General features: G+C 39.8%; 1 pseudogene; it reads left to right on the forward strand.

Annotated features, from left to right (window-relative positions):
- LOC148773423 (protein CFDP2-like) overlaps positions 1-13,271 on the forward strand; it is a 34,561-nt pseudogene that overhangs the window by 15,464 nt on the left and 5,826 nt on the right.

A 13,271-nucleotide genomic window follows, 5' to 3' on the forward strand; every position in this document is an offset into this window, starting at 1 on the left:
AAAAGACTGAAAAGGAAGATGACACAGGCTGGGTACTTGACCCAACCCATCAAAGATCAACGTTCAGGAGAAAATACCAAAGAATCTTAGGCATCCCTATGAATTTTGTATGTATCACGCTTGATAGACTGATGAGACAGTGATAATTTTGGTATACTACTTGCTAGCTGAATACCCACCTAAAGGCCAGATTTCTTCATATGAAAATCAGCATGGAAAATGGTCCTAATCGGTTGCTGGGCAAATGAAAACAAAGCAGGGGTCACTTCAGGTAACCTGAAAGGGAGTTAGAGCCAAACTTTTTATCCCAGCCCCATAAGAAGTCACTACTTGAACATTACCAACACATAGTGGGGAATTAGATTTGGTGAGTTTAATTCTCCATGTTTAAAAGAATAGGTTCAAAACTGAGAGATTTTGGGACTTCCCTGTGGTCCAATGCTTAAGACTTCAGCTTCAAATGTAGGAGGTGCAGGTTTGACCCCTGGTAGGGGAGCTAAGATCATTTATGCCTCATGGCCAAAAAATTTAAGCATAAAACAGAAACTATTGTAACAAATTCAATTAAAGACTTTAAAAATGGTCTACATTTTAAAAAATTCTTAATAAAAAAAAAAAAAACCTGAGAGATTTCAGAGGTTGATGCACTATATCTAACTTATCACAGCTCTGCCCATGGCTAGACATGCCAATTAGCACACTGTGTAGTCATTGTATACAATGCAATTTGAAAGATATTTTAAGGATTATGCATCCAAATCTCCCCTCCCCTAGCTCCTCAAAACAGGCTGTCTTGAGGCTGGATATACAGCCATTCACCAAGGCATTTACTGCTTGGGACGGATGGCAAGGAGTTAGCTAATAACACATTAGCAGAGATGAGTTTATCTAACGCAAACCTATCCTTTAGTACTTAGGGAAAGAAAGCAGAGACTGAGAGCACACAAGGAAAGGCAGATATTGTAGAGATCCTATGAAGTGGGGGACAAGTTACTCAAGTAACAGACAAGAATGCATGAAAGAACCCTAAAGACAATTTTGCCTACATGAACTCAACTGACATCTGTTGAACCAGGTACTGTGTCAGCACTGCAAATACAAAGGAAGTGGCCTTCCCTTACATTTCATGGTGTAGTGGGAACTGTATGCAAATTTGAAAGTTTACTTGAGTCTCACAATTTAGTAAAAGCTCTGGCAGACAATTCAGCCTCTTCTTCATCTTTTATCACACACTTATTTGCTCTATTATGCGCCTGGGACTTAGAAACTAAGGACAAGAAACCCAATAAGGTGGCATCAGGGCCTTCAAGGAGCTTCCTATACCTAGTTTGGAAACATAAACAATCAACAATGACAGCATCATGCTCTGGGAGCCAAGTATGAGATGCTGTGAGAGTGCAGAGATAGAACTATTAGCTCTGTTTTGGGGAAACTGGAGAAGTCCCCTCCAAAGATATATCATTTGATGTGGGACTTGAAGGATGGTTATGGATTTGCTAGTTTAAAAAAGAACACAAGGGACTTCCCTGGCAGTCCAGTGGTTACGACTCTGTTTTCACTGCAGGGGGTGCAGGTCCCATCCTTGGTTGGAGAACTAAGATCCCTCATATCCAGAGGTGTGACCAACACAATGGGTTAGTTCAGAGAGGGATGCTGCTGCTACTGCTGCTGCTAAGTCGCTTCAGTCGTGTCCGACTCTGTGCAACCCCATAGACGGAAGCCCACCAGGCTCCCCTGTCCCTGGGATTCTCCAGGCAAGAACACTGGAGTGGATTGCCATTTCCTTCTCCAATGCATGAAAGTGAAAAGTGAAAGTGAAGTTGGTCAGTCGTGTCCGACTCTTAGCGACCCCATGGACCGCAGCCTACCAGGCTCCTCTGCCCATGGGATTTTCCAGGCAAGAGTACTGGAGTGGGTTGCAATTGCCTTCTCCATCAGTGAGGGATAGAGGATACTATTTACCGATACTTTATATATATTTGATCCTTCATTTTCATTCAGTAACAACTAACTGAGCACATGCTATATAATATAATATATACCTGGCAGTATGCTCAGGCGCCAATTCTCTGAATTTTCATATGAGGATACAAAGCATATGAAGACTATTTAACTTTCCCAAAACTACACAGAGAGCAAGAGACAGATTCAAACCAAGTTCTGACTGTCCTTAAATACACATGTTTTCTATCCCATTGCCAAAACTGGATTATATAGGTACAGGTATATTTGGGAAATGATGGTTTGGTTCAAATATGAGGGAATGTGTGGATGGGGGGAGAAGTGGCAGCAGACAATCTGGAATGTTTCACTAATTTGCATGTTAAGGTTTATATATCTGGTTTGCATTCAATTTTAGAAAAGAGGAAATAATTCCTTTTTGTGCCTTTTCAAGAAAATTCTGGAACAGGTACAATAATTACTTCTTAAAGTTTTTAGAAACTTATGACCCCACAATGTTGAGGAGGAAAATAAATGAAGAAAGAATTAAAATGATTCTCAACGCACCCATTTTTTACTTGCAATTACATTAAAACACCATGAATATTTATCACCCAGCTTTCCAGACAATATGCCTGAACCCAAACGCAAAGGGAACAGTTGTCTAAAGCAAATATGAGGATACCAAATAAAGATGATAATTTTCATGTTGCATCATAGCTATATTGCATTTATGTAATTTCATATTTTCATTTCCAAAAACCATTGTCAAATTCTGCATATATCTTGAAAATTCATTTCTTAGAAAATTAAATTTCATTAAATCATCTACAACTGTATTTAACAGTGTTACAGAAGAAAGTGTTTTGCGATAAAGTTTAAGTTGTTGAGTGGTGCAAATCACCAGTTTCATGGGGTATCTATTAAGCCTTTAGGGCAATAATTGAAATGACCAATTTTAGTTACCATGGAAAAGAATTGTCTCCTTTACTGAGAATTAAGATGTTGGTTTTAAGTTTGTAGATGTTAATAAGGTGTTCCAAACCTTCAGAGGATTTTCTTTCCTCCACACAGGTGGTGCTAGTGGTAAAGAATCCATGTGCCAATGTAGGAGACGTGAGAGAGGTGGGTTTGATCCCTGGGTCAGGAAGATTCCCTGGAGGAGAAAATGGCAACCCACTCTAGTATTCTTGCCTGGGAAATTCCATGGACAAAGGAGCCTGTCAGGCTACAGTCCATGGGGTCCCAAAGAGTTGGACACAACTTAACGGATACACAAAAAGTGGGTTGATACAAATACTAATGGAAGTATTGATTCATTTTTGAAAAATTTATATTTAATTCAAAATGGAAAGTAAGATGGAGGAAAGACCTTAATGTTCTGAATCATTTCCAGTAAAATGAATGATACATATTACTATTTTAAATATTCCAAGATAAATTTTAAAGAAGATAGACTCCTGGACAACTGGCTCTAGTCTGGCATATATATCCATTCATTTTGGGTATCTCGGGAACTCCAACACATAATCATACGTCATTGGGTGGTAGGAGAGGCTGGTATTCATACCTGGATGTAAAGGAAGTACTACCAACACTTTGCAGTCTGTTACCTATGCCTCTCTTCTTGGTGGGTGTTTGAATCTGTTAAAAGTTGAAACTTACACTGCTCTAGAATGACTGAGTCATGCACTTGATTAAGCAGTACCTGCTTCAATCAAGGTAACAAAGAAATTGGAAGTGATAAACAAGCCTAGAATCTGCTTCTCAGATTTGGTGAAGAGAAAGGGCTTACTCTCCTTTAACAAAAGAGAAGGACTTTTGTATACTCAACAATAAGGAAAGGGAGAAATGAGAAGAAGAAGGCAAACTAGGTGAAGACTTTCCACTGTGGGGCAGAATCACCTGTCAAGTGACCTCTTTGAAGACATTGAATTCACTCTTGTGAATAATTTACTCCAGCTTCCCCAGGAATAATGTAGTGACTTTCATGCCTCTTAGAATCAGAGTAATTAATTAGTGAAGGTAAAAGTGTTAGTTGCTGAACTGTGTCCAACTCTGCGACCCCATGGACGTAGCCCCCCAGGTTCCTCTGTCCATGGGATTCTCCAGGCAAGAATACTGGAGTGGGCAGCCATTCCCTTCTCCAGGGGGTCTTCCCTTACCCAGGGATCGAACCTGGGTCTCCTGCATTGCAGGCAGATTCCTTACCATCTGGGCCGCCAGGGAGAGAGCAGACTTAAAAGAGGAGTCCAAATAAGAGCTCTGCACTTTATAGGACCTATGGAGGGCATTGTCTCAAAAAAACAGCAAATCACCTCTACACTGGGCTGCTTTCGGGTTTTCCTTACCTTTCCTTGTTTCCTTGTCAAGCCCTCATCTTGGATTGGGTCCTTAAAACTTGGAGTTTGCATTTCTTTTGATTGACAGGGGTTCCTGATCTAGGTCAATCCCAGTCCTACTTTTGCTCTGTAAGTGAAAGGCTTTGGAGACCCACTTACACCCTACCTGCTATCTGACTTCAGCCAGTACGGTATTGTTGTTGTCGTCTTCTCTGCGCCAGGAAACTGACAGTTGGAAGGGACTCTACCCTGCTAAATAGCTTGAGTTAAGGCAAGGTCACTGGAATGCATCATTGTGTAGCATATTTGCAAAGCCACACTTAAAACTGAATTACATACAAAGAAGACTATAATGCTCAAAACGTCACTTGGTAAGATAACTTTGAAAGGACTTTGAACAAACCAAAATATTATGGCAAGTTGTTTTGCGCCTGTGAGCCTCTGTATTACTGAGTGAAGGGGATGGTCTGTAACATTCCTTCCAACACAAAAATTCTATGATTTTCATTATCCAGCTATTTTAGTTTGTAAATTTGATGCTTCAGGGGACCCTGTATTAAACAAAATTAAAGAAAAGGTCAACCATATGCTATGAGTTTTGTTATCAACACATTTGTTTTAGAATATATTTCATTTGTTTAAAACTACCTCCCTGCAACACATAATGATTTATATAACCCAGAATTCAGAGCTCATTAGGTAACACAAGTTGGGCTATAATAGTGCATTTTCTGGAAAATTTGATAAATTAGGCCTCTATCTATATCCTGCCTAGAGGGTACACTGAAAATCTGTTATTTTGTATTTGTAGTAACACCTGGTTTGACTAAGCTTTTTACTGAAATTATCCTATATTTTAATATCCCTTAGAATATAGCCTGAAAACATTCTTTGCTTATAGTCTTCATAGTCCTGAAATACCTATGTTACTAATCCTGGACATCACCTAAAATATTATTAAAGAGGAAGATAGAATTACATTTTTTTCTGCTGCCATTGGCATATATTTATATTTCATGGATCCACTGACTTACTTTTCAAAGTTGACAGCGTCATTTGGTGTGTAGAATTATAAAAATAAATACATGCTACTATACACAGCTAACAGATTCTGCATAAGTATAATAAACATGCCTATTTATCAATGAGATTTACCACTAGTGGGCTAATCAATTTTCCATGAAATAGATGATTTTAATCAGTTGTTCTCCTTTGCTTTATTTCTTGGGACAAAGTAGAGTAAACATTTCCTGTAAGATCCTATGGTTCTATTTACAGGCTGAAAATGTGAATGTATTCACACACTGTAAGATGGAGTATCTATCTCTTCCCCACCGCTACACCTCCCAACTTCTGCTTTACCAGCCAAATGATCTTGGGCAAACATTACTAAATTCCATAAGCCTTAGTTTTCTCATTCTAAAATGGGGATAATAACACTTTCATTCATGGAATAATCATTAGCCTTAAATGAGATAATACATATAAAGTTCCTAGTACAAGCCCTGCACATAGAAGGAGCTCACTAAGGGATAGTTGTGCATGGGTGCTCAGTTACCCAGTTAAGTCTGACTCTCTGCTAGTTGTCATTTTTTCCCCTTGATGGAATTCTGCAATTGTGATGACATTCAAATTTGAAAGGTGACAAAGAAATGAGAGTAGAATACAGCTATCCATCAACTGCTTGGTATTAAAGATTATGAAGACCTAAAACTGTAATGTGCAAAGGGTAATAATTTCTGTCTTAATCTGTTTCATATCTTCTGTAATGAACCATTTCTAATGTAAATACATACACCCCTTTAAGAATACAACTCCATCTGGATACCAAGTCCATATTAAGGTAAGCACAGGAACCCAGACAGTCAGCAAACTAAGTTGTTTCAGGCCCAGCCTTGTTATTGTAAATAAAGCTTTATTGGCATATCACCAAGGCCATTTGTTTACGGCCATTCTCTATGGCTGTTTCTGTACTCTAACAGCCAATTAGAGTGGTTACAACAGAGACTATACGGACTGTATGCCAAAAATACTTACTATCTGGCCCTTGTTAGACGATGTTTATGACTCCTGACCTAGATTATTCCTAGGAATCTGATTGTATTTCACATGATATCCTTTCCTGAAGTCTCCCAAATATTTTTTTTTTAAACGTAAAGCTTAGTTTAGTTCTAGACCTACTCCATTCCAGCACTAGATGAGATGTATCTTACAACAACAGTGCCAGTGTGTGAAAGGGAACCCTCTCTGAATGTACAGGTTTACACTCTACTTCAGGTCAGTTCAGTCACTGAGTCGTGTCCGACTCATTGCGACCCCATGAATCACAGCACGCCAGGCTTCCCTGTCCAACACCAACTGCCGGGGTTCACTCAAACTCATGTCCATCGAGTCGGTGATGCCATCCAGCCATCTCATTCTCTGCTGTCCCCCTCTCCTCCCACCCCCAATCCCTCCTAGCATCAGGCTCTTTTCCAGTGAGTCAACTCGTCGCATGAGGTGGCCAAATTATTGCAGTTTCAGCTTTAGCATCAGTCCTTCCAATGAACACCCAGGATTGATCTCCTTTAGAATGGACTGGTTGGATCTCCTTGCAGTCCAAGGGACTCTCAAGAGTCTTCTCCAGCACCACAGTTCAAAAGCATCAATTCTTCGGTGATCAACTTTCTTCACAGTCTAACTCTCACATCCATCCATGACCACGGGAAAAACCATAGCCTTGACTAGACGGACCTTGGTTGGCAAAGTAATGCCTCTGCTTTTTAATATGCTATCTAGGTTGGTCATAATTTACCTTCCAAGGAGTAAGCGTCTTTTAATTTCCTGGTTGCAATCAGCATCTGCAGTGATTTTGGAGCCCCAAAAAATAAAATCTGACACTATTTCCACTGTTTCCCCATCTATTTCCCAAGAAGTGATGGGACCAGATGCCATGATCTTCATTATCTGAATGTTGAGCTTCAAGCCAACCTTTTCACTCTCCTCTTTCACTTTCATCAAGAGGCTTTTGAGTTCCTCTTCACTTTCTGCCATAAGGGTGGTATCATCTGCATATCTGAGGTTATTGATATTTCTCCCAGCAATCTTGATTCCAGCTTGTGCTTCTTCCAGCCTAGGGTTCCTCATGATGTACTCTGCATAGAAGTTAAATAAGCAGGGTGACAATATACAACCTTGACGTACTCCTTTTCCTATTTGGAACCAGTCTGTTGTTCCATGTCCAGTTCTAACTGTTGCTTCCTGACCTGCATACAGGTTTCTCAAGAGGAAGGTCAGAGGGTCTGGTATTCCCATCTCTTTCAGAATGTTCCACAGTTTATTGTGATCCACACAGTCAAAGGCTTTGACATAGTCAATGAAGCAGAAATAGATGTTTATCTGGAACTCTCTTACTTTCTCCATGATCCGGCGGATGTTGGGAATTTGATCTCTGGTTCCTCTGCCTTTTCTAAAACCTGCTTGAACATCTGGGAGTTCACGGTTCACATATTGCTGAAGCCTGGCTTGGAGAATTTGAGGAATTCCCCAGGTCGGTAGGTGCCCAGTATGCTACTGGTGATCAGTGGAGAAATAACTCCAGAAAGAATGAAAGGATGGAGCCAAAGTGAAAAAAATACCCAGTTGTGGATGTGACTGGTGATAGAAGCAAGGTCCGATGCTGTACAGAGCAATATTGCATAGGAACCTGGAATGTTAGGTCCATGAATCAAGGCAAATTGGAAGTGGTCAAACAGGAGATGACAAGATTGAACGTTGACATTCTAGGAATCATTGAACTAAAATGGACTGGAATGGGTGAATTTAACTCAGTTCAGTTCAGTTCAGTCGCTCAGTCATGTCCGACTCTCCACGACCCCATGAATCATAGCACGCCAGGCCTCCCTGTCCATCACCAACTCCCAGAGTACACTCAAACTCATGTCCACAGAGTCGGTGATGCCATCCAGCCATCTCATTCTCCGTCGTCCCCTTCTCCTCCTGCCCCCAACCTTTCCCAGCATCAGAGTCTTTTCCAGTGAGTCAACTCGTCGCATGAGGTGGCCAAAGTATTGCAGTTTCAGCTTCAGCATCAGTCCCTCCAATGAACATCCAGGATTGATCTCCTTTAGAATGGACTGGTTGGATCTCCTTGCAGTATAAGGGACTCTCAAGAGTCTTCTCCAACACCACAGTTCAAAAGCATCGATTCTTCGGCGATCAGCTTTCTTCACAGTCCAACTCTCACATCCATACATGACCACGGGAGAAACCATAGCCTTGACTAGATGGACCTTGGTTGGCAAAGTAATGTCTCTGCTTTTTAATATACTATCTAGGTTGGTCATAACTTTCCTTCCAAGGAGCAAGCGTCTTTTAATTTCATGGCTGCAATCAGCATCTGCAGTGATTTTGGAGCATAAAAAAATAAAGTCTGACCCTGTTTCCACTGTTTTTCCATCTATTTCCCATGAAGGGATGGGACCAGATGCCATGATCTTTGTTTTCTGAATGTTGAGCTTCAAGCCAACCTTTTCACTCTCCTCTTTCACTTTCATCAAGAGGCTTTTGAGTTCCTCTTCACTTTCTATCTACTACTGTGGGCAGGAATCCCTTAGAAGAAATGGAGTAGCCATCATGGTCAACAAAAGAGTCCGAAATGCAGTACTTGAATGCAATCTCAAAAACGACAGAATGATCTCTGTTCGTTTCCAAGGCAAACCATTCAATATTACAGTAATCCAAGTCTATGCCCCAACCAGTAATGCTGAAGAAGCTGAAGTTGAACAGTTCTATGAAGACCTACAAGACCTTTCAGAACTAACACCCAAAAAAGATGTCCTTTTTGTTGTAGGGGATTGGAATGCAAAAGTAGGAAGTCAAGAAACACGTGGAGTAACAGGCAAATTTGGCCTTGGAGCACGGAATGAAGCAGGGCAAAGGCGAATAGAGTTTTGCCAAGAGAATGCACTGGTCATAGCAAACACCCTCTTCCAACAACACAAGAGAAGACTCTACACATGGACATCACCAGATGGTCAACACCGAAATCAGATTGATTATATTCTTTGCAGCCAATGATGGAGAAGCTCTATACAGTTAGCAAAAACAAGACCAGGAGCTGACTGTAGCTCAGATCATGAACTCCTTATTGCAAATTCAGACTTAAATTGAAGAAAGTAGGGAAAACCACTAGACCATTCAGATATGACCTAAATGAAATCCCTTATGATTATACAGTGGAAGTAAGAAATAGATTTAAGGGACTAGATCTGATAGATAGAGTGCCTGATGAACTCTGGATGGAGGTTTGTGACGTTGTACAGGAGACAGGGCCCAAGACCATCCCCATGGAAAAGAAATGCAAAAAAGCCAACTGGCTGTCTGGGGAGGCCTTACAAATAGCTGTGAAAAGAAGAGAAGCGAAAAGGAAAGGAAAAAAGGAAAGATATAAGCATCTGAATGCAGAGTTCCAAAGAATAGCAAGAAGAGATAAGAAAGCCTTCCTCAGCGATCAATGCAAAGAAATAGAGGAAAACAACAGAATAGGAAAAACAAGAGATCTTTTCAAGAAAATTAGAGATATCAAGGGAACATTTCATGCACAGTTGGGCTCGATAAAGGACAGAAATGGTATGGCCCTAACAGAAGCAGAAGATATTAAAAAGAGGTGGCAAGAATACACAGAAGAACTGTACAAAATGATCTTCATGAAGAAGATAATCACGATGGCGTAATCACTCACCTGGGGCCAGGCATTTTGGAATGTGAAGTCAAGTGGGCCTTAGAGAGCATCACTAGGAACAAAGCTAGTGGAGGTGATGGAATTCCAATTGAGCTATTTCAAATCCTGAAAGATGATGCTGTGAAAGTGCTGCACTCAATATGCCAGCAAATTTGGAAAACTCAGCAGTGGCCACAGGACTGGTAAAAGTCAGTGTTCATTCCAATCCCAAAGAAAGGGAATGCCAAAGAATGCTCAAACTACACTCTACTTACACCTTTGTTCAGTTCAGTTCAGTTCAGTTGCTCAGTCGTGTCCGACTCTCCGTGACTCCATGAATCACAGCACGCCAGGGCTCCCTGTCCATCACCAACTCCCGGAGTTCACTCAAACTCATGTCCACAGAGTCGGTGATGCCATCCAGCCATCTCATTCTCTGTCGTCCCCTTCTCCTCCCGCCCCCAACCTTTCCCAGCATCAGAGTCTTTTCCAGTGAGTCAACTTGTTGCATGAGGTGGCCAAAGTATTGCAGTTTCTGCTTTAGCATTAGGTGACCCTATAACACTGTCAAATAAACAAACCAGTGGATATATTCTTGGTCTTGAATTATCCAAAATATGTTTGTTAGTTCAAATGAAACTTCCTGTCATCAAGAAGTTTCTGTGACATTTTATAAGGAAACTCTTGGCTATTTAAACCAAATGTCCAATTATCTTTCTGATGGCAATTAGTTATGAAAACGTTTGCGTGATTTAATCCCTAAATCAAATATAGTCACAGGATTACTTTAACCTTTCTAAAAGAATCAGAGGCGAAATACATCATTTTTTCTTTTTTGCTACCCAGGTTCTGTTTCTGACTTATTTGATTTGTTGAAATGTTTCTGCAATGTTTACATCTCTTTTGTAGTAAATTAAAGCACTTTGTCCTTTGTCCTTCTTGCAGTGACAGTGGCAGACAAGGGATCATTCTAAATAAGATGTAGATGACTTATCTTTCAAGGTCCTTTTGATTTCTGAGTTTAGTTTTTCTCTTACAATATAGATCTTTCCTATACTTGTATACATGTCATATCCTCACTAGTGTGGTTTTCATGTGCTTGCTGCTGCTGCTGCTAAGTCACTTCAGTCATGTCCGACTCTGTGCGACCCCATAGACGGCAGCCCACCAGACTCCCCCGTCCCTGGGATTCTCCAGGCAAGAACACTGGAGTGGGTTGCCATTTCCTTCATGTGCTTAAGCAGCCTAATTGTGTCAATCTCTCTTTTTTAATACCGGCTTTATTGAGATATAACTCACAACACCATATAATTCACCTGCTTAAATGGTACAATTCAATGGCTTTTAGTGTACAGAATTGTGCAACCATCATTTTAGAACACTTTCAAAGCTCCAAAAGGGAATCCCATTAACAGTAACTCCCCATTTTCCTTCAAATCCACTGATCCCCACTCCAGCCCATGGCAACAGCTAATCTACTCTTGGTCTCTATGGATTTTCCCTTTTTGTACATTTCAGATAAATAGAATCATATAACGTGGCTTTTTGCAACTAGCTTCTTTCATTTAGCATCATATTAATATTTTCAAAGTTCACCTATGTTGCAACTCTGTAAATCTCTTTTTAAAGTCACATTTTGCATGTTTAGTAGACAGACTCAAATATTTATAGCACTTAACCAATAACGTATGTGGTGAAAGCTCTTTTTTCAGTCTCTTGATCCATCCATCTGCCTGCAAATATTTATAGCATTTAAAAATACTATTATATTCTCTCTCTCATACACACACACAGATACACACACTCTAATGCACACAGAAACTTTTAAATTCACCAAAATCTGGCAAACCTATTGGAGAACCCAACAAACAAGAATAATAGGCTAGGGGCTTCCATAATGGTCCAGTAATTAAGATTCCACACTTCCACTGCAGGTGGTGAGGGCTCTAGCAAAGATCCTGCATGCCCTGTGGCATGGCAAAAAAAAAAGAATAGGCTGGACATGACTGCCTCTTTAGGAGCCTGATTAGTGGCGTGGAAAATTATGGATAATCCCTATGAACTGGGGGATTTACAATTTATTCCAAGAAGTCTCTAGTATACCTTTACCAGGCCCTTCTCATAGGAAACCTCCAATATTTGAAATACATTCTGATGAAGGTTTAGTTTGGATATTTCATTCAAAAGAATGCTTTTATAACCCAGACATACAAAATGGTGAAATCAAGATATACATGTGAGCCAGTGCACTCACCTCTCTTGCCCTGTAATTTCAGGCATGTTCATTTTACCTCTAAAATCAAAATGTGTTATATTCCAATTAGTTATGTAAACCTCATGGGGGGTGGAGATTAATATGGCTATGTCTAAAGTAACTGAGGACTGCTGTAACCAAAACCAAGACCTTCTGTAATTTGCAGTTTAATCATTATAAAACAAGATTTGGAAGTTTGTTCAACCTCTAAGTATAACAAATATTTTATCTCTTAAATAGTTTAAATAGGTGAGATCTCAAGCAATCTTCTTTCCGTTGAGGTTATCACTGGACCTTTAGGATAGGCAAATCTGAAGCTCTTGTGTTGCATATGAGGAAGCAGAAGCCCAATACCAGAAATGCCCCAGAAGCTGTCCCTTTTGTTTCTCTCCAGGAATGGAATGCCTGTCCTTTTCCACTTAACCTTACCAAGTCTGTGCATCTTTTAAAAACTAACTCAAGTCCTATTGTACAAAAGATGCCTTCTCTGATTACTTTAGCCCAATCATTCTCATTCTTTTCAGAATTCCTACAGCATCCTTTATATATTCTATCTTGAATTATTTTCTCATTATTTCACGTGTTGCTTTTGCTATTGAATCATTATTATTCTATTAATTCCATTTGTGTTGAGACCATATTTTTTCTATGTTGCTTGTAATATTGGGTGGGCGAAAAGTACATTTGGTTTTAAGTAATTAAAGGCATTTTTCATCTTCACCAAGAACTTTGTTGAACAATGTATTCCCCACACGAATAAAGTTTTTGGTCAACCCAATATTTAATACAATGCTGAGAACATGATAGGAACTTAAAAGAATACTGTCAACTAATTATGTATTTAGCAGAAAGTCAAAGTGGGGGGCATTTTAATTTTGAGGATTTCCAGTGATGAGAGTGATCTTCATTGGACCTATAAAATAGAAGGTTAATGTTGATCAAATATGTCTTAATCCTAGTAAAGACATCATTAGATTTTTGTTATTTTTGTGTATGAGTTAGTTTCTTTTTAAAATTTATTTTTAACCCTTAT

The sequence above is a fragment of the Moschus berezovskii genome, chromosome X (assembly GCF_049115385.1).
Source record: "Moschus berezovskii isolate FMDL1 chromosome X, NW_MosBer_1.0, whole genome shotgun sequence".
In the NCBI taxonomy this organism is placed as follows: Eukaryota; Metazoa; Chordata; class Mammalia; order Artiodactyla; family Moschidae; genus Moschus; species Moschus berezovskii.